We start from the raw sequence: 23,096 nt of genomic DNA, 5'->3' as shown, positions 1-23,096 counted from the left end.
TGGGAGATATTTATAACTTCAGTAAAATTCAATCTAACTAATGTGTTTCATATTAGTTTATCATAAAATGGCATTTTATAAATTATTTGTGGTGTGCTTCATACTACAAATTTAAAATGTGTTTTAATTAAGTGACATTTGAAAATATTTTTTAAGGAACAAAATATTTAAGTAATTAAGTATGATTGTTTTCCCTACTTTTCAGATAAGTAAACTTAGATATCAAAAGATTAAATAATTTATGCAAAGTCACATAGGAGTAAGTAGGGGTAAGAACTAAGATCAACACCCAGAGAGTCCAGCAAAGCAGTTTGTAAAACCAGTCACTAAATTGCCTTGAAAAGGTAGAAAATCCATTTGGTCAGGATACCTTTGTTTTATGCACAGAAATTTTCCAAATGCTCGAATACTGCTTGACTCAATGCATGTGTTTGCTATACATATTTTCAAGGTTAGTACTTTTCATTTCTCTCTTCCTAAAAGATATTATTATATCTGTGATTCTTTTGTCCAGAATTCTATTCCTCAGTATATAGTATTATATTATTTATAATTTTAGTATAACCTCATTGACCACTTTCTACTGAATGATCTGACACAGGTATAAGAAAAGATGTGTTTTCCCTTCCTAAACTTTTAGGATTAAATTCCTGTACACAGGAAGTAACAATTATACACAGGAAGTCACAGACTACACAGGAAGAAGATCAAAACTTATGAGAAATATAAGTTAAAATAATTAAGATCATGAATGAATTATAAAACCTGTATAAATATCTTATGTTTATTAAAATAAAAAAAATTAAAATTAACTAAGAAACTAATCCAATTACTTTCATTTATATTATCTCAAGATATTTGTCCTCCTCAATTTTAATAAGATGCTTGTTTTTTTTTGGTTTGTTAAAAACTACACACCAAGAGGCATTTGTCCCCCGTGAGTAATTGTCATAAATTCAATTCTCATTTTATGGATTGACTCTGGATTTAGAGAACCTGGCTGAAGATCTTGGGATTCAGAAAAACTTCATGGCTAAACAACAATGTTCAGAAAACTTTATTTGCTTAAATGGACATAAATAAGAAATTATGATGAAACTCTCCCTTCATAGCATGGTTACGGAGTTTAATTCTATCTGTGATAACTGAATTTCAGCATATATGAACACATGAGGATATACTAAAACACTTGACTTTAAAAATAATTGTTTATTGTATACATATATAAACACATATATAAATTTACATTTTGTTTGTGTTGCTCCCATTCCATTTGCATAAGTTTTGGTTATTTGCTCCTTTTTTTTTTTTTTTGGCCAGTTTGTCAATTTAAAAAAAGCATATATTCTGGACATGAATACTTTATCAGATATATGTATTGCAAATACTTCTCTCATTCCATTTGTTACTTTTTCACTCTTAAAGTCATCTTTTGATAAGTAAATATCCAAAATTTCAATATATTACAAGTTATTATTCTATGATTAATGTATTATTTGTGTCTTATTTAAGAAAACTCTGCCCCACTTAAAGTCACATGGATAGCTCCTATATTTTCATCCAGAAGTTAGTGATTTGCCTGTCACACATTTAGATCTTCAATCTGTCTGTGATTGATTTTTATACCTGGTATAAACTGGGGCCAAAATACAATTTTATTTTCTGTATGGACATCCAACTGACTCAGCACCATTTATTGAAAATACCATCTTTTCCCAGCTGCCACTCTGACTTAATTTTATCTTACCTATCTATTCTCTTCCGAACACACATACTTTCCATTTTATACCCATGTTCCTTTCTCAGCACCTTTCTTTGTTACTTTCATTATAAGTATATATTATTTAGGCCAGTTTTCTCCAGTTTTAAAGAATAGATATAAACATGTATCTTCTAAAAACATAAAATTTTCAAAAGTGGGCATTTTCAGAGAAAATGAAACATTATAGTTACCGTACTCATTAGCCATTTGTCTCAATAACATCCAGCATAGGCAGGTCTGTAGTAAGTAGAGTGCAGCTGGTGAACAGAAAGTAGCACCCTGTCCATCCTCCTTCTTCATGTCTTCTTGTTCTGTGAAGCCTGAGAGTGTAAACATAAAATAAAAACAACCAACTTTTTTTGCTAGCTCCCCTTGTAGCTAAAGTTCTATGTATTAATTAGCTGTGCTTATGCAAGATTTGAATGACTGAAAAAGCAGAGGATATTTTTCTATAGCTTTAACTTTTTATATTCTCAAGTTCCAATGTGGAGTAGCTCACTTTTTATACAGAGTGCTCTGTGCACTGTTTTAATTAGGGAATATTGAAAAGTGGTTAAGGCTAATTACTGATTCTTAGACTACAGCTCTAGATGTCCTTATAGACTGAAGTCTTGATGTCCAATATTCTATTGTGATAGAAGCAATAGTTTCTGCAAACAATCTTATCTGTAGTTAATTCTGGAAACTGCCTGGAGACCTAATATAGAGTACACCTTTTCAGCATTTATAGCAATTGTATAATGAATATATGTAAGTTTCATTTTCTATAATAAATATCTTGGTCCCTAAATAAGTGGGGAGGTTAGAGGGCAGAATGTTTTACAAATTAAAAACATTTACAGAAGGGTGGAGTTCTTAAGGGAAGAGGATGTCTTGGTCTTTCTGAGTTGCTCTAACAAATTACAATAGAGTAGGTAGTTTATAAATAATAGAAATTTATTTTGCATAGATCTGGAGGCTAGTAAGTCCTAGGCAAATCACTGACGGATATCTCATGAGGGCCTGGTTTTGATTTATAAACTGTCATCTTTTGGCTGTGTCCTCATGTGGTGAAAGTGGCAAGAAGGCTCTCTGTGGTCTCTTCCGTAAAGGATCTAATCCCATTCATGATTGCACCATTCATATGATTTAATCACCTCCCAAAGGCGCCACCTTCAAATACCAAACACTGAGTAATGTTTCATCATATAAATCTGGGGGACACAAACATTTAGTCTATACAATTCTACCCATAGCCTCCCTAAATCCATGTCCTTTCACATGCAAACTATATTCATGCCATCTCAACAGCCTCAAAAGTCTTAACTCATTGCAATATCAAATCCAAAGTCTAAAGTTCAACAACTCATTCAAATATCATCTAAATAAGATATTGCTGAGAGTGGAGAGATAGGAGGCATAGGAGAGACATTCTCATTCCAACAAGAAGAAATAGTAAAACAGATATAGGTAACAGGTCTCAGGTTGAGACCAAACTACAGGACAAACTCCATGAGTTCTTACAGCTCAAGAATAATCCTCTTTGGCTTAATTGTCTGCCCTCCAGGCTTACCTGGGTGGTGACATCATAACCCCCACCACCCCTGGCTCATTGGGAAAGCCCATGGTGGTGCCTTGCTTTCTTTCTCTTCCGTCCTTCCTTCTTTCTTTTTCCCTCCCCTCCCCTTCCCTCCCCTGCCCTCCCGTCCCCTCCCCTCCCCTTCCTTCTTTGAGACAGAGTCTTGCTTTGTCAACTATACTGGAGTGCAATGGGGATCTTGGCTCACTGTAACTTCCGTCTCCCAGGGTCAAATGAATTATATGCCTGAGCGTCCCAAGCAGCTGGGAATACAGGTGTATATCGTTGTGCCTGGCTAATTTTTGTATTTTTAGTAGAGACATGGTTTTGTCATGTTGACCTGTCTGGTTTTGAACTCAAGGCCTCAAGTGATTCTCCTGCCTCAGCCTTCCAAAGTACTAGGATTACAGGCATGAGCCACCCAGGCTGGCCTCCAGAATGGCTTTTTGCCTGGCCCTATAGCTTTTTCAGGCAAAGATTGGACCCCTAAATCTCTGGATGACCTTGCTCCCGCTTTTTTTGGGAAGAGGCCATCTGGCCTGTTGAAATTGATGTAATGGTTCTTACTTTTGGAAACAAAGGAACAGGATTGATAATCGGAATCACCTTTGGAGTCATTTTACCCTGGTCTTGAAAAATAATGACCAGCTTCTGTTGAGATGGATGGTTAGGCTTGTGGTTCATGCCATACTAATCATATTATCAAATCAACCTTGGCCACACCCTTAGTATTCTCTTTGTAATGTGTTTTCTCATTTTTGGAGTATGGATAGACATAATTATCCAAATCTTCAGGTTTGATTTTCTTTTAGCATAACAATTTTATCTTTAATTCATTTCTTTCTTCTCACATTTTACTACAAATATCAGAAAGAGCCAAGCTTCACTTTCAACACTATCTATAGAAATGACTTAAGCTAAATATCCAACTTTATTACTCACAAGTCCTACCTTTCATAAAGCACTAGAACACAAACATGTTATAATTCAACCAAGTTCTTTACCACTATCTAACAAAGATAGCATTTTCTCCTATTTCCAATAAAATGTTTATCATTTTTGCCTGAGGTATCATCATAATAGCCTTTACCATCCTTATTACTCTCAACAGTCTGTTCACGATGCAATCAGCATTCTCTAAGAAGATTGAAGCTTTCTCTAGAGCTCCTGTATTTCTTTCTGAGCCCTCACCAAAATTACCCTACTGATCCCATTTGCAACAATGTAGGCTTTTTCTAGCCTGCATCTCAAAACTCTACTAGCCTCTACTCAATATTTAGTTCCACAGCCACATCCATATTTTTAGGTATTTGTGAGAACAGCACCCTTACTTCTTGGTACCAATTTTCAGCCTTAGTTCATTCAGGTTACTATAACAAATTACCATAGACTGAATAGCTTATAAATAACAGACAGTTCTAGTGGCCAGCAAGTTCTATATCAAAGTGAAAGCAGATTCAGTGTCTGGTAAAGGGTTACTTCCAGGTTCATAGACTATCATCTTCTGCTTTGATTACTTAGCTCCCCTAGGCCCCACTTCCAAATGCCATCACATTGGGCATTAGGTTTCGACACAGAAATGGGATATAAACATTTAGTTGACAGCAGAGAAAAAGTTGCAGGTTGTGACAGCTGTTTTCAGAAAAAGGACTCAGGCCCACAGAGGTGAAGTTAAATAATTGAAACATATATAGAGGAATATCAGGGCAATGTAGTTAAGAAATGACAAAAATTTTGCATGGAAGCAAAATATACTATTTAATACTAATACATTAGAATTTGTTATAGACCTTCAATGAACAGAAAGTATGTACCACTTTATTGTCAACTTCATTCCCATGTTCACTAATAGATCTTCCCTGTTTGCCAGTAACTAATTCAGGCTTAGCTTATAATTAACAATTTTAGGGCTAGGTGCAGTGGCTCACACCTGTAATCCTAGCACTTTGAGAGACTGAGGCAGGTGGATCACCTGAGTTCCAGACCAGCCTGGCCAACATGGAGAAAAATCTCTACTAAAAATACAAAATCTCTACTAAAAATACAAAAATTAGCTAGGTGTGGGACAGGCGCAAGTAATCCCATCTATTCAGGAGGCTGAGGCAGAAGAATCATGGCAGAAGTTGCAGTGAGCAGAGATCCGGGCATTGCATTCCAGCCTGGGTGACAAGAGCAAAACTCGATCTCAAAAAAAAAAATTAAATTAACAAATTTAGAACTTTGAGCTTCTAAAAATCATCATTGACTTTAAGCCTCTTAGAAACCGAAACAAAATAATTTTTTTATTATGTGGATATTATTGTCTAAGAAAAGGCACAACTCTAGACTGTTAGAATAAAGAAAGATTTTCTAAATATAAACCGTACAAAATATTTAGAGAAGAAATTGCAAAAGTCTGTTAAAATGTGAGAAAATTAAACATAAAATTTAAAGTATAATTAAATAAAATTAAATCAAATGCAATTCTTTATTTGAGGATGAATAGTGTATATACATATGTATATATATACATGTATATACATATAACATTTTAATGTTAGTGTATATGTATATACATATATACATATATACACGTATATGCGTGTATACACATGTACGTATATACACGTATATACGTGTATATATATATATATACACTAACATATTAAAATATACTGCGTACTATCTGGGTTTCTAATGACATCCGTATTAATCATTTTTTAAAAAATAAAGCATGAACACTAAACTCAATAAGGATGTTTTTTAAAAAAGTTATTGAATTGCATTATTTCTAGAGACTTAATGAGAAATGATTTATTGTAGTTTTCATAAGGCATCTTACCATTTTGCTGACATACAATGATTTATGTGAAAATAAATACGCATTTAAAACATATAAGAGTTAAAACTAAAAATTAGTATGAAATAAAATCTTTGTTAGCTTTTAATTTTGATTTTCTTAGATTTTTTTTTCAAGAAATTCTTACTAAGACTCTACCTTGTTTTGGGGAGTATAGGAAACACCAGTCAAATCAATAGATTTTTGGCATCACACTTGTACAACCCAGTTTTGATTCAGATGCTCTGAATTTTTTTAACACAGATGAGGCAGAACAAATTAAATACTTTGAACATACATAATCTTGAAAATAAGACTCTCTTCTGTTGGATGCAATAGTAAAATACCAAAGCTTATTAAGTTTCTCTCATTCCCTTTTGCATATCTTTCACTTCGAGAAACTGAGTGTTTCCTATAGGAAGGAGTTCCTCACAGTGGTCATCTCCTCACCACACCACACAGGAATAAGTGGATGCCCTGTATTCAGCACTCTTGAACTCATAACTGCCTATCAGTATATTGCTATCTTCCCAGGGTTTTCAGAACCAGGGAAGTATGGAAACTTTGGGTGAATTTGTAGTCAGTAGAAATACTGTGTTCTTAGTTGTGATGGCCCTGCCCACTAGACTAAGGCTGTGTTCCTTCACATCCAAGTTACATAAGAGTGAGTAATCAATAATTTCTTCATTAATACTGAGTTCAGAGATAGGGTCAGGTGTTAGGAACATCTTGTTCCATAGCTCTTCGGGATATATCCCTCTACTGCCATTCTAGTCTTGCTGTGCATCCTGATGACTGCACCTACCTTGATGTTTAAGTGAAACCAGTGGTCTCTATTATTATAAGATCTTTATCAGCTTCATAGCTCCCAGGGAACCCATTCCTGAAACAGCATCTCCATCTTTGCACCTGACCAATAAAAGGCAGTTACCCTTGTGATTTGTTACGATATTGGTACATCTGTGTTTTGTTAATTATTTTTGTGTAATGGTCAGACATGTGTGGTCAAAAGAGGAGAGGTTCAGGAAAAAACAAAGTGTATTATACTCCCAGGACCTAGGGACAGAAAGCACAGCATGCCCTGTGGTGTCATATGGGAAAAGATACCACGTGATCAGAGGACAAAAGAGCAAGGAGAAGGATTAGGCCACTGACTTAATTGGAGTTTCTGAGAAAAACACAAGTCAGGGCAGGGTGAACAGTTTAGGACTGGCTAGCTTGAATAATTTTAGCCAGCTTTAGGCTATGGAGGTGTTTCCAGTTGCCTGGTCCTGAGATGATTAAGGCTGAGAAATGTTGTCCTCTAGGGTGTACAGGCCAGATAGAGAAGACATGGCTCTGGGTTACTGAGTTTGCATATTAATGACATGCTCCTGGTTTGGCCTTTGGTTATTTTTAAGAATTGGCTACCAAGTCTCTCAACAGCTAGAAAGGTTTTTAAAGGTGTTAAAACATCAATGCATTGAAAAATTAAAAAAAATATATATATAGATAGATATGCATGTTTACAGTACACCTCCTCACCAGGAATTTCTTATCAAGTTGGTGAAGCGTGTTCTCTAGGCCCTCTTTTGAATCACCAGTGGGTTAGTGAGTTTTCCAGCCTTATGTATACACTCTAACATGGCCACTTCTCTGGGCCTGTTAATGTTTTCTTTACTGTTGGCCATGCTAGCTCTAACATTTCCATTTCACTTATTTGGAGCCATGATTTTTTTTCTGTTTGTTTGTTTTCAAGTTCCAACAGCCAACCTAGCAGTGTTTGTTCTGTATTATGGTGTTCTTAACAGGCTTTTAAAGCTTTATGGTAGGATACTACTACTACTACCTATTAAAAAACTAATTTATCAAATTTATGTTATGAACCCTCAGATTCCAGCCTCATACATATTCTCGCAGTTCCTGCCAATAAATGTTTTCTAAGTCTTACAGGTATTATGGTGTATGTATTACTTTTCTCAGTGTGAAGCTGAGCCGTACTGAGATTTAACTGTCATTATCTGTGGGAATGTTAGGAAGAAATGATCCTATAATGGTGCCTGCCTCATTTGAAGCTTCTGTATTATCTTCAGGCAGGAGGAGTCTAAACTTTTAACAAAAAGGGTCAAGTCATTTCAGTAGGTCCAGTGGGTACAGGGGAATCTAAAATTTCAAGTTTCAGGATGGTACTTAATCAGATCCCCCTGCAATACTCCTCCCTTTTTTTTTTAAACTTTTAGGTGTAGGGTTATATGTGTGGGTTTGTTATGTAGAAAAATTGTATGTTGCGGGGGTTTTGTGAACAGATTATTTCATGAACTGGGTAATAAGGAAAATATTCAATAGGTAGCTTTGGATCCTTACGCTCCTCCTGCCCTCTACCCTCAAGTAGGCCCTAGTGTCTGTTGTCCTCTTCTGTGTGTCCATATGTACTCAATGTTTAGATCCCATCTATAAGTGAGAATATGTAGTATTTGGTTTTCTGTTTCTATGTTAGTTTGCTGAGAATAATGGCCTCCACCTGCATCCATGTTGCTGCAAAAGACATGATCTCATTCTTTTTTATGGCTGTGTAGTATTCCATGGTGTATCTGTACCACATTTTCTTTAGCCAGTCTACTGTTGATGAGCATTTAAGTTGATTCCATGTCTTTCATATTGGGAAAAGTGCTGCAATGAACATACGCATGAATGTGTGGTTTAAAAAAAAAACCTTTATTTTAGGTTTGGGGACACATGTGCAGGTTCATCATATAGGTAAATTGTATGTCATGGGGATTTGGTGTACAGATTATTTCATCACCCAGGTAATAAGCATAATACTCGATAGGTAGTTTTTCAATTCTAGACTGAGTACAGATTCCCTTATTTCAACATGAAGATCCCACTTCTTTCCTACTATGGCCTTGATTTAATTTAGGAGATCTCTTAAGTTTGAGAATTCAACATTTTCTGAAATCTTCTGCTATAGTTTTGTCCTAAGCCTTGTTGACTGCTGTTTGATTTTCAGATTCAAAATATCTAGGGTTCCATAAATGTTGCCTGGAAGCCACTCTGGTTTTCACACTTTGCTTCAATTTCATAATTAATCACCTGACCCTGTCATTGTCTCTCTTCAACAATCAGTGGAAGTCAGTGGCACCCACCCAATCTCATGGTATTTATAATTACCAATCTTATCATATTTTTCCAGTGGCAAAGTGTCCATCCTAACTCCAGGGACAGTTAATATGCCCCTTTCTACTGATACCACATTCCAGTTAACCATTAGTGGGATTTTAACAATTGCATTGCTACAGCATGCCAGAGGCTAGCGATGCTCCAGTAACTACCAATTACGACTTCTCAATGCAAGCTAACTGACAATTGATTCATTTCCAAAATTTCACATTGAGTATGTTCTTAGAACTGACCTTTGTAGAGGCTGTCTTGAAATGTGTCTCCAGAAGCAAAATCTGAGATAGAAATCATAACAGAGGATTTTCTGAGGTTCGTTTTTGAGGAATACACTGCAGGGAACTGAGGAAGTCAAGACTGAACAAAGAAAGAACCTATGTTACAACATGGCTGGAAGTGAATCTTCAACCAATCCTACAGAAATCGCTGGAGCTAGTCTTTCAGAATTATTCTAATGGAGACAAGGAAACTGGAACTTATATCCTTACATATTCCAATCATTGACTGCAGACAATTTAGGCAACGATGGTTCCTGTGGCCAATGGTAATTCCCAGTGAAGGGTACACAGTATGAGCCCATTGTCTACCAAAATTTCCAGTAGCTGGGAGATGGGTGCTTAACCCTAGAGAGTGATCTAGGCTGAACATCATAGTTCATAGGATATGAATATCATATCCTGAAAAAAAGTATAGGGTAAGATTTACAATTTACTTCCCTGAGAAAATTGCAATCTATTAGAAAGAAGCTAACATTTATAAAACACTGAAAAGGACACTGATGTGTTTAATTATATTGTGATGCATTTCTAGTAAGTCCTATCAACCTAATCAAATCTATTTCCATCTTAACTTTCTGGAAGTATCATCCCAAGCCCTGAGGTAGTTTTAGGCTCTTACAGATGTTTTCCTGCCTCATTTAATTTACTGATGAGGAAAGAAAACAAAAGTGTCTGATAGTTAAATTTCTTCTAACAAGATAAAAACATGTTAGAGCAGAAATTCTGCGAATTGCTATTTAGGCATGTAGAACACTCTTAAATATGAATCTAAACAGAAGACAAAAATGGAAAATGGTATATAATGGAAATATATACCATACATAATTACATATAAAATATATAAAAATATATATTGTTATATACAGTAACAGTAAATAATATATATACAGACCTGTAATGTTTATATGCATGTGTATATATGTATATATGTGTGCATGTATATAACATATATATGTTCACTTCTGTATTATATGTACTGCATGAAAAAATAACCTAGATATACACGACTTTCAAACAAGACTTGTCTTAATTTTAAAGCAATGCTCTAAATTTGTAGACCTTCAAATGTTCTCCTAGTTAAAAGAATACAGAAGTTTTCCAACATTGAATCTTTGGCATATCATGTTTCCTTTGTAAAAATAACTTATAGCTGTTCCCTTTTAAATATTATATATGTACATATATGGAGGTTTTGGTCATAGTGACTAATATAAATAATTTCATGATCACTTTAACAGACTGAATGCATTGCTCTCTTTACAGTCTTTTAATATCATGAGGTACTTTTTTTCTGAATTTTCAATATCGTGGCTATTAGGTAATGGATATCATTTCATGCTCAGTGAGAAGAAAAATACATTTAAAGCCCATAGAAATCAAAAGAACTACTGATGATATATCTCAATTTGGGTTTATAGCATCTATGTCTCTTTGTGAGTTAAGAAAGTCACACTGGGAGAGAAACAGGTGCTGGAAGGCTGCTCTTACAAGAGACTATGAACCTCAGAATACTATAAGTGTTGAGAAATATTTTCTTTTCCCCAATTCTCATTCAGATTCAACTTTCTCTCCATTTAGCTTGTCAAATGTATGTCTGCCCACATTTATTCTCTTTTCCTGATTTGTTGTAACTGAAAGACTGCTAACAGAATGCTAGTATGCTACGTGCTGTAGTTCAAGCATATTGGAAAAAAAAACACCTTTGGTTGCTGTGCTACTTTTCTTTTAAAGCTTTATAGTTTCCTTGCTTGTAAAGCATTATAGTTTCCTTTGTGAAAAGCAAATATCATGTTTTTAAGGTCACTAGTTAATTTTTAGAAACGTATATTTAACATAGTGATTTCTTCTTTGTAGAATGAGGGGAAGAATATTTTAGATTATTCCTTATTTTGAAGAGACATGAGCAGAACTTGATGAAATGCTCATTTCTGAGAACAGTTGCCAAAGGAATGAAGAAACTAATGTTTTTTCTTTCAAATTTTTGATACACTAATAATTAAAGTGGCATTATTATGGAGAAAGTTCTATTTGCCTGTAAATATAAAATATCCCATGAAACCATAATTATATGCCATTGAGGTATATTTAAAATATAAACAGCTCTAGCGACTATACCCCAAAACAAGCTGTCATAAAAAGATTATTTTTATTTTTTACTTGCCAGATTCAAGGAACTGTTTGAAACAAAACGCATACATGCTTCTAGTTTCAATAAATAATTTAAAAGATTCCTCAGATAATGTGCCCAGCAAATATTTTCTCATCACTGGACTCTGTTTGAGGCAGTTGAATAGCACTGACCAGTGGGAAAAATAGCCTGTAATAGAGTTGCTATGCTTTTAGGATGTTTCTTCAAAACTCATTTTATTAAAAAAATCAATTTTAGATTTATAATTCACAACTTGTCATTGAAAAAACTGAATGCATGCAAAATAAGAATGAGGCTTTTTTTTTGCTTATTTGCCTTATATCCATTTACCAAAAGAAATGCACCTAGACATGCCACCTGATCTGATTTTACTTAATTATGACTGTTTATAAAAGTTATTGTTGGAATTGAAGAGCCTAAGAGTCATGTTCATTGGGCAATTGTACTTAAAGATCATTTATTTGGGTCTAGGTTCTTTGGCAGGAGTATTTATGATGAATTTAAAAAATCTTTACATGATGGTTTTACTAGTACATTAATGTTTCATTCAAATTTAAAAACATCTGTTTATGTCTGCCTTGCCTTAGCTTTACTACAAGAAATAATTAATTTATGACTAAACCAATATTGGTTGTTATAGATACCTTTGCTAATTTATTCTCTACTCTTAATAATTATGTTTTCTTTAGAAAGATTATTTTTACCTCCCTATTTATAACCTAAAATATCATAGTCAAAGGGTATTGTATTTGTTATTAGGAAACCTGTGTTCAAGGCTAGTTTGTCATAACAAATTGTAATTTTTAATGTCCCTTGGATTCAATTTTTCTACCTGTATAACCAAAGAAACATCTAGCATTATCTTACTTTCACTTTAAGGTGAAAAGAAAATCCTTGAGGTTTTGGTGCTTATATTTTATCCTATTTGCCAATGTCAACAAAATAGACTAGAGACAAAATATAGAGAATTTCCCATTTTTCTTTATCTTTATTTTTCTGGTAATTTCATTTCTTTTGTGAAGTAGATTTAAATTCAGTTGGAAGTTTCTGATCTCACCTATATTCTGTGACTTCCAAAACTGTATTTCTTCTTCTACCTATGATCACTTATCTTGGGAATTTAAGAAAGTAAAAATAAAAGTAGTGAAATCATGTAACAAAACAAATTTAATCTGTACAGTTAGATGCTTCTTAAGCTAATACTAGTTTCCCATAACAGTAAGGCTCTTTTCTTCATATATTAATAAACATAATGAAATAATCAATACTCATTGAGCTCTAAGTTGTAAAAATATATATAGTCTCAAAATAAATTGATTTCTGCCTATTTAACTATCACTGTTGCAAAAATTTAGTCATGTTCATTCAATGTTACATCTTTTTGCTTATCCGTCTACTTCTCTTATATATTTGGCTTTTTAAGGTAATACATTGTGTATATTAAATAATTATTGCCTCATCTTAAGCAATGACATTTGGTAGACATGAATTTGATTAATTCTCACCTGTTTTTTTTCAGTAATGAATACATCTAAAAATGAGCTCTGTCACAAAGAATGAGAACTTTATTTCCTTATAGCTTTCAGAGACTATTTTACTTCTATTTAATCACAGTAAAAAAAACCAAACAATAAAACAACAACAGCAGCAAAATGATCCTCACTTTTATGGGTGTGAGATTTATTTGGAATGTGTTTGGCTTTTGTTTCTCTGGTTTAAGATACTTTAAAAAAATATGAGAGGAAATATTAAGTACTGAATTATTTCAATTGCAGTAAGTAGAAAAAAGGAAATAAATACCTTTTCCAGGTAATAAAAAGTATTTCACAGTTACATCCACTAGATCATGCTGAACAGCTACGTAGATAACAGGGAGCATTGTATGCACAGAGTAGTTTAGTTATCAGATAAATTCCACCCACAACACCTAAATTTTTTTCATAGCAGAAAGCCTATATCCCAAGGCAGAGATTACGAGATATGATATAGTATAAAAAAATATAACCTAGGCCTTAGAAAATTTTTGAGATGTGTTAGCAATTCTAACTCTACCCAATTTTATGTTTTCTAAATTTAGCATTCCATCATATACCTTTCAATCAAAGTAGCACCATTAAATATCCAGATTTTTGTTATAATATTCCACATTTACTTAAAATTTTTTAATTCTAGATGTGCTTTAATTTAAATACTTATAATAATTAAAACAATGTGATAACCCTTCACTGAAAATACAAATTATTTATAATTTAACCTTCCAGATACACTTATTTAGGCTTTCTAGAAAATAATATGTTTAGAGTCATAAATAATTTAGAATATTTGCATGCTAAAGGCAAACAATAATATTCTATATCTATTATTTGTATGCAAAATTTAAATATTCTTTATATACCTTTGTAAAGAAAAATCTCAATGAAATGGAGATGACCCTCCTGGCTCTGTTTTTCCTTCTGAGATTTTTACCTCACCTACTTTCATGTTAAATAAATCACATCTCTAGTCTATTTAAAAAAAGCTTGTACTTTGATAAATCTTGGTTTGCTTTGCCCAAGAAGCTTCCCTCCTATTTCTTCACATGTAATACTTAAAGTCATTCTCCTAGAATCAACCCAAAACTTTTTGAAACTTATTCTACTTATAAATTTAGAGGTTTTAATTTGTTTATTTTCAATATCTTAAATTGCAATAAAATGATATCTATATTTAACAGTTGCAATTATTTGCTGGTCTACATTTTTGAGTCTCTCATTTGCTTTTGCAGACTAAGGTAGAGAACACATCTTGTTTATTTTGTATCATTTATATCTGGCATAATTCATGGCTCATAATATTCAAATGTTTTGAAAAAATGGCTGGCAAGTCACATCTATATAAAACTAAAGAAATCATTCAGCGTTTTATTCACTGAAAACAGAAGTTAAACAAGTAATGTTGATTAAAATTTTCCTTTGAACTAACTATTGAACACCATGAAGACATTTTATTAGACAGTAGAGGGAATTACTGAGTCCAGTACAATGTTTTACCTTTACTTCAGTAAAATGTTTATTTTGGAGTGCGATGAAGGATAGACTAGAAGCAGGAAAATGATTGGCACAAGTAATGAGTGAGGAAATTATAACGATAGTACAATTACCAAAAGAAGCTGAAAAACTGAACTTGGGTAAAGAGACTTAAAGTGCAGAAAATGCAAAACCTTTTAGAGGCAGAAAAACAAGATTTGGTGACAGCTGGTTATAAGCAAGATAATGCTGGAGAGAGAGGAATCTAAGATTATTTATTGTTTGGATGACATTCACAGAAATATGAAATGAAGCAGTATGAAAATATTATATTTATGATTAATGGGAGTGATAAAGATAATATTTAAGTTATAAACATGGATTCATTGGAGTACTCATGCATAATTCAGATAGAGATATCCAGAAATTATAAAGTACAAGGGTTAACTGAGATTCCTGGAAAAAAAACAAGGCCTTAGAGATCATAATCAGAAAAGTGACAGTTTAAGGCAACAATTTACCAATGAGATTATGTATAATTATATGAGAATTGAACAGAAAACCCTAAGGACACAGCAAGGAAAACATTTGTACAAAAGGAACTGAGAAAAAAAAAATATGAAGAAAGAGAAATCCTTGAAAGACAGGTATCAAAAAGTAAAGAGAGAAGGTACTTTCAAGAAGAGTCATTATAAACAGCACCAAGTCTATGAAGATTAGAGCAAGCTAAGACCAACTTTATAGACATTAGTCTATTTTGTCATTAATAACTTTCAGCTTATACTCAATAAAGATATATTAGGAAAGAATTTCCTGAATAGTGAAACACTAAATGTAAATAGTACAAAATACATACAAATATGTTCACATATGAAAAAAACACTCATTCAAAATATAAAAAATTAAAAATTCAACTGTGTCACCTTATTTAAGGGGCATATACAACTATAATAAAAATCATAAAATTTTAATGTAAAAGTAAAAAATGTTTTAACAAATTAAATTGTTTATTTTCATCTGAGGAAAAAACTAATGTACTAAAAAGAAAATTATATTCCAAGTTGAATACAGAATTTTTCCTTAATATTTATTATGTGCCCATCATATGCTAAGTATTACATTACTTGAAAGGCAAAGTCAAAAAAATTTAATGATCTAATAAGAAAATGTGTTAATATACTTGATATAGAAAAAGCAGGAAAGAAAACTATTGTGCACAAGTCACAATAGAACACATGTTCCACTGAACTCAAAACATTGGTCAAGATGGATGCCTAGAAGCAGCTAGTGTGTGTGTCTCTAATGAAGAGGAACCAAAGAGGCAAGTAAATACAACACCTTCAAATGAAACATCCAGATACTCACATTGGAACTAATCAAGGAAACAACCTGACCCACAAAGAACAAAGAAAGCAAGACAGAACAACGGCCCACCAGGGGGCAACACCCAGCCAGAGGAACCTCGCTCTTCCAGGGAAGTGGTGGGTAAGTGAATGCAGCCCTGGGAAACCATGCTTCTCCCATGCATCTTTGCAACCCTCAAGTCAGGAGATCTCCTTATGATCCCACTTCACCTGGGTCTTCATTCTGATAGACAGACCTATGTGGAGTCTTGGCAAAGCAGCAGCTCACATATGGATGGAAACCCTGGAAACTTAGGAACTCCAGCTTTCCAGCAAAAGTAGTTGCAGCTCTGTCAAAGTGGGAGGTTAGACTCCCATTTATGCCCCAGAAAAGAAACTGAATCCAGGGTACTGAGCAGCAACAGCCTGCAGGCCCCACTTCCATAGCACCTCGCAAGGTGAGACCCACTGGCTTTATATTCCAGCCAGCCACCTGTATTGGCACTGTACTTCCCTAAAAAGGAGCTCCCAGTGGAAGGGATGGGCCACCATTTTTGCTGTTTGGCCCTTCTGGCTGTGTCTCCAGTCAGTGCCTGGACACTGCCCATGTGCTTCAGGGCCATCCTGACCATTTAGACTCTTTCCTGTAGGCTAGGGGGTGCTCCAGTGTCCTCTCCCTCTGCTCCTGATTTTAGAAACTAGGATATAGGATTGGACCATATTCCCATTGCAGTTCAAGGGTTTCTTTCATACAAGGCAGATCCGAGGCACTGGCTAAACTCAGGAGGTGAATCAGTGCCTGGCAGATTTGGGTCTGTAGGCTGGCACAGTACTTGAATTCCAAAAAGTCTGTGGTGTCTTCGCTCTTCTGTAAGGCAGTGACCAATGCGTTCCAGATCTGAGCATACTGGTCAACAGACCCATACTGCTCTCTCTTGCCCGGGACGGAAAGGGCAGCGGCAGATCTGATGCGCACATTGAAGTTCTTGCATGATGTCACGACTGATGTCAGGGCGTTGTAGGCCTGGGAGGTCCATGGGACTGTCCCTAATAGAAGGGCAAGATTTTTTAATACATTTCCCCTTGCATAACAAGCATTCCATCTGACTTTCATGGCAGCTTCTGTTAGAACAGTGGAAATTAGGACCTGGATAGACTCCTTAATGATTTCTGCAAATGTGTGTTTTTCTATATGAGAGGGCTGCAGAAAATGAAGCAAATTTCCAAGGGCCCGGACAGCATTGCTTTTTACCTTGTCTTTATCCGTGGATGCTTCTATAGCTGATCGTAATATTTTCAAGAGCAGGAGACCAGAGAACTATTCCTGGAAACTTGGGTCTGGTATTTCCATGTTGACAATCAAAGTGTCTGTCAGGTTGCCCAGGGACCAGTTGCTTTAGCCCAAACATTCAAAGACTTGTCTTCAAGTGACATCAAGATTGCGTTTGCTGTGTCTGCAACAAATATGACTGGTTGCTTCTATCAGAGCAGCAAAACCCAATTCCAAAAAAAAAAAAAAAAAAAAGAATTCCTACATGTGTGAGCAAGTTTGTCCTTTTTAACTAACAAGAGCAAACTCATTTTATCATTGTAGTTGAAAAATAAAGGTCTGCCTATACTTAACTCAAATTAGACCCTAAATTAAATGTGTGCCAGAAAAGAACTAGAATAATTTTTACACTAATGTATAAATTATATTTTCGATTTTTAATTTCAAAAGTAACAGTCTAAAATTCTACATCCACTCAGCATATAATAATAGAGACTAGATACACTCTCCCACTTGGAAAAAAAAAGAAGAGGAATAAAATATGAAAAAAACGGTTTTGAAGACATTGTACATCTGTCAGTAATCCCTATGAGAGTAGAAACAAATGGGATGAGCTAAGTCCAGTCCTAACATTCCTATTTGGATTTCCTTTACTTCTTTCTCTTGCCTGATTGCCTTGGCCAGAACTTCCAATACTATGTTGAATAGGAGTGGTGAGAGTGGGAATTCTTGTTATGTGACAGTTTTCAAGGGGAATGTTTCCAGTTTTTGACCATTCAGTATGATGTTGGCCATAAATTTGTTGTACGTGGCTCTTTTAATTTTGAGCCATGTTTCTTCAATATCTACTTCATTAAGAGTTTTTAACAGGAAAGGATGTTGAATTTCATCAAAAGCCTTATCTGCATCAATTGATGTAATTCTCTGTTTTTTTGTCGTTATTTCTGTTTATGTGATGAATCACATTTATTTATTTGTGTATGTTGAATGAACCTTGCATCTTGGGGATGAAACCTATTTATTCATGGAGATTAGTTTTCTGATATGCTGCTGGTTAGAGTTTGCCAGTATTTTTTTGAGAATTTTTGCATGGATGTTCATCAAGGTTACTGGCCTGAAGTTTTCTCTTTTGTTTTATCCCTGCCAGGTTTCAGTGTCAGGATGATGCTGGCCTCATACAAAGAGTTAGGGAAGAGTCCCACTTTTTTTTTTTTTTCAATTTTGTGAAATAGTTTTGGTAGGAATGGTCCCAGCTCTTTATACATCTAATAGAATTTACTTGTGAATCCATATGGTCCTGGACTTTTTTTGGTTGGTAAGCTATTTATTATTGTCTCAGTTTCAGAACTTGTTATTAATCTGTTCAGGTATACTATTTCTTTCTTGTTCGGTCTTAGGAGAGTGTATGTGTCCAGGAATTTATCTATTTATTATAGATTTTCTAGTTTATGTACACAGAGGTGTTTATAATATTCTCTGATGCTTGTTTGTATTTCTGTAGGGTCAGTGGTAACAACACTCTTATCATTCCTAATTGTATTTATTTGACTCTTCTGTTTTTTTCTTCCTTATTAGTCTAGCTGGCAATCTATCTATTTTACTTTTTTTTTTTTTTTAAGAAAAACAGCTCCTGTATTCACTGATCTTTTTACTGAGTTTTTGTGCCTTATGTTTTTTTCAGTTCAGCTCTGATTTTAGTTATTTTTTGTCTTCTTTTCCACTTGGTCTATTCTGCTATTAATACTTGCAATTACATTATGAAATTCTTGTAGTGTGTTTTTCAGTTCTCTCAGGTTAGTTGCATTCTTCTTATATTTAAATTACTTTGTCAGCTACTTTGTCAGTTACTTTGTCAGCTCCTGTGATGTTTAATCATGGTTTTTCGTTCCCTTGTATTGGGTTACAACATGCTCCTTTAGCTCATTGAAGTTCATTTTTGTCCACATTTTGAATTCTGCTCCTGTCATTACAGCCATCTTAGCCTCAGCCCAGTTCCAAATCCTTGCAGGGTAGCTGACGTGGTCATCTGAGGAAAGAGTACACTCTGGTTTTTTGAATTTTTAACATTGTTGCATGGTTTTTTTTCCTAATTTTCTTGGGCTTATCTACCCTCAAACTTTGGGGTTGTTGACCTTTAGTTTAGTGGGGTTTTTTTTGTTTTGTTTTTTTTGCCTGGCTATTGTAGGGCTGTTGCAGTGTGCTGGGAATCACTACAGACCATTGTTGCCTTGGATTTTCCAGTACCTGGAGGTATCACCAGTGAAGTCTGTGAAACAACAAAGGTAGCACCCTGCTCCATCCTTTGGGAGCTCATTCCAGGGGGGCTGGACCTGTTGCTGAACGGGACACACCTGTAGGAGGTAGATGGAGACCCCAATTGGGAGGTCTCAGCCCCAAAGCTTCTTAAACTGATAAGCAACTTCAGCAATGTCTCAGTATACAAAATCGATGTGCAAAAATTACCAGCATTTCTATACACCGATAACAGTCGTGAGCCAAATCATGAATGAATTCTCATTCACAATTGCCACAAAAATAATAAAATACCTATGAATACAGCTAACAAGGGTTGTGTAGAATCTCTGCAAGGAGTGCTACAAAATACACCTAAAGGAAATCAGAGACAACAGAAACAAATGGAAAAACATTCTATGCTTATGGATAAGAAGAATCAATATTGCTAAAATGGCCATATGGCCCAAAGAAATTTACAAATTTAATACTATTCCTATCAGACTACCAATGACATTCTTCACAGAACTAGAAAAACTTATTCTAAAATTCATACAAAGTCAAAAAAGAGCCTGATTAACCAAGACAATCCTACAAAAAAAAAAATCATAGCTGGAAGCATCATGTTGTCTGACTTCAAACTATACTACAGGGCTACAGTAACCAAAACAGCATGCTACTGGTAGAAGAAAAACACCAGTGGCCCCATTCTGTAATCCCAGCACTTTGGGAGGCTGAGGTGGGTGGATCACAAGGTCAAGAGATTGAGACCATCTTGGTCAACATGGTGAAACCCCATCTCTACTAAAAATACAAAAAAATTAGCTGGGCATGGTGGTGCGTGCCTGTAATCCCAGCTACTCAGGAGGCTGAGGCAGGAGAATTGCTTGAACCCAGGAGGCGGAGATTGCAGTGAGCCGAGATCATGCCATTGCACTCCAGCCTTGGTAACAAGAGCGAAACTCCATCTCAAAAAAAAAAAAAAAAAAAAAAAAAAAAGAAAAGGAAAGAAAAGAAAAGAAAAGAAAAACACACAGACCAATAAAACAGAATGGAAATCTCAGAAACTAGACAGCACACCTACAACTATCTAATCTTCATCAAATACGACAAAAACAAGCAATGGGGAAAGGATTCTCACTTCACTTCAATAAATGGTGCTGGGATAACTGGCTAGCCATATGCAGAAAATGGACCCCTTTCTTACACCATATACAAACATTAACTAAAGATGGATTAAAGACTTAAATGTAAATCCCTAAAGTGTACAAATCTTGGAAGACAACATAGACAACACCATTCATGACATAGAAATTGGAAAATATTTCACGGTGAAGATGCCAAAAGCAATTGCAACAAAGCAAAAATTGGCAAATGGGATCTAATTAAACTAAAGAGCACTGCACAACAAAAGATACTATTGAGAGACTAAGAAGTCAAACTACAGAATGGAAGAAACGTTTTGCAAACCATGCATCTGACAAAGTTTTAATATCCAGCATCTATAAGAAATGTAAACAAATTTACAAGTAAAATACAAACAACTCCATTAAAAAGTGGGCAAAGACCATGAACGGACACTTCTAAAAAAAAGACATACATGGGTCCAACAATCAAATGATAAAGAGCTCAATGTCACTGATCATTGAGAAATACAGATCAAAACTGCAATGAAATACCATCTCACATCAGTCAGAATGGTTATCATTAAAAAGTCAAAAAGTAACAGTTGCTAGTTAGGTTGTGGAGAAAAAGGAATCTTTATAAATCATTGGTGGGAGTATAAATTAGTTCAATCATTGTGGAAGAGAGTGTAAAGTTTCCACAAAGACCTGAAGACAAAATAATCATTCAACCCAGCAAATCTCATTACTGGGTATGTATCCAAAGGAACATAATCATTCAATTATAAAGACTCACACATGCATGCATGTGTTTATTGCAGCACTATTCACAATAGCAAAGACATGGAATCAACTTAAATGCCCATCAATGATAGACTGGATAAAGATGTGGTACATATATATCATGCAATACTAGGCATTGATAAACAGATCATGTTCTTTTTAGGGGCATGGATTGAGCTGGAGGCTATTATCCTTAGCAAACTAATGCAGGAACAGTAAAACAAATATGGCATGTTGTCACATGTAAGTGGGAGCTAAATGATAACACATGGACACATAGCGAGAAACAACACACACTGGTGCCTACTGAAGTGTGGAGGGTGGGAGCGGGGAGATCAGAAAAAAACACAAATGAATACTTGGCTTAATACCTGGGTGGTGAAATAATCTGTATGAACAAACCCCCATGACAATGTTTACCTATGTAACAAACATGTAAATTCTGAACATGTACCCCTAAACTTAAAATAAAAGTTAAAAAAAAGGATTACCAGTATTTTAAAGAAGTAAATAAGCACGATTCATAAGGACCAGAATAATCCATTGGAACTGATTCAGAAATGAAACAAATGTTAGAATTAGCAGACAATAACATAAAAACAGTTATTATTACAATATGCCATGTATTCAAAATGTTAAGTAGAGGCCTGCATATTCTATTTTTTAAAATGACCCAAATTTATCTTCTAAATAAAAAGTGCATAAAATTAGTGACACATTAGATACTCCAGAAGGAAAGAATAGTAAACTTTTAGACATATCAATAAAAACTATCTAAAATGAAAGTTAAATAAGAATGAAAATTAAGAACATCATGAATTAAACAACAACTTCAAATAAATTAATATGCATGTAACTGTAGAGTTAAAAGAAGAGAAAGATGAAGTGCAGATGAACAATAAGTATACAGCACTAAGAGATAAAATGTACATTTCAATATTCAATATATTAAATGTTGGAATATGGGAAGAGAAAGGTGGGGGGCAAAAAGAGAGGGATACCAAAGGGAAGTAGAGAGAAAAGAAAGAGAAAGGGGGTAAAAGGACTATATATGAAAGATAACTTCTTATTAAATACTCTTTTTTTAAATTCTACATCAAGGGTCTTCACCAGTAAATTTTATCAAGCATTAAAAAAGCTTCTATATTGGCAATCTCTCAGAGAATCACACACAAAAAGGAAAAACACCTATCAACGTGTGTGTGTGTGTGTGTGTGTGTGTGTATGTGTGTTTAGTTAGGCATACCTAGACAAGGACAATTTTTAAATTCTATTTTAAGTTCTGGGGTACATGTGCAGATCATGCAGGATTGTTGCATAGGTATACACATGCCATGATGGTTTGCTGCATCCATCTCCCTGTCATCTACATTAGGTATTTCTCCTAATGTTTTCCCTCCCCAATCCCTCCACCCTCTGCTATCCCTCCTCTAGCTCTCCCACCCCACAACATGCCCCAGTGTGTCCATGTGTTCTCATTGTTCAACACCCATTTATGAGTGAGAACATATGGTGTTTGGTTGTCTGTTCTTGTGTCAGTTTGCTGAGAATGATGGTTTCTAGCTTCATCCATGTCCTGGTAAAGGGCATGAACCCATCTTTTCTTATAACTGCATAG

At 34.7% G+C, this 23,096-nt stretch overlaps 1 long non-coding RNA gene across 1 annotated transcript in view; it reads right to left on the bottom strand.

The window, feature by feature from the left end:
• LOC118151452 (uncharacterized) overlaps positions 1–23,096 on the bottom strand; it is a 48,895-nt gene that overhangs the window by 12,552 nt on the left and 13,247 nt on the right. Inside the window, exons 2-3 of the long non-coding RNA XR_004739778.3 lie at positions 9,531–9,651; positions 1,954–2,082 (exon numbers count right to left, since the gene is read on the bottom strand). This is a non-coding gene — a long non-coding RNA (uncharacterized LOC118151452). The remainder of the gene's footprint in view (positions 1–1,953; positions 2,083–9,530; positions 9,652–23,096) is intronic.

This window comes from Callithrix jacchus, chromosome 2 (genome assembly GCF_049354715.1).
Source record: "Callithrix jacchus isolate 240 chromosome 2, calJac240_pri, whole genome shotgun sequence".
Lineage (NCBI taxonomy): Eukaryota > Metazoa > Chordata > Mammalia > Primates > Cebidae > Callithrix > Callithrix jacchus.
This window is presented reverse-complemented; position numbering and strand designations above follow the sequence as displayed.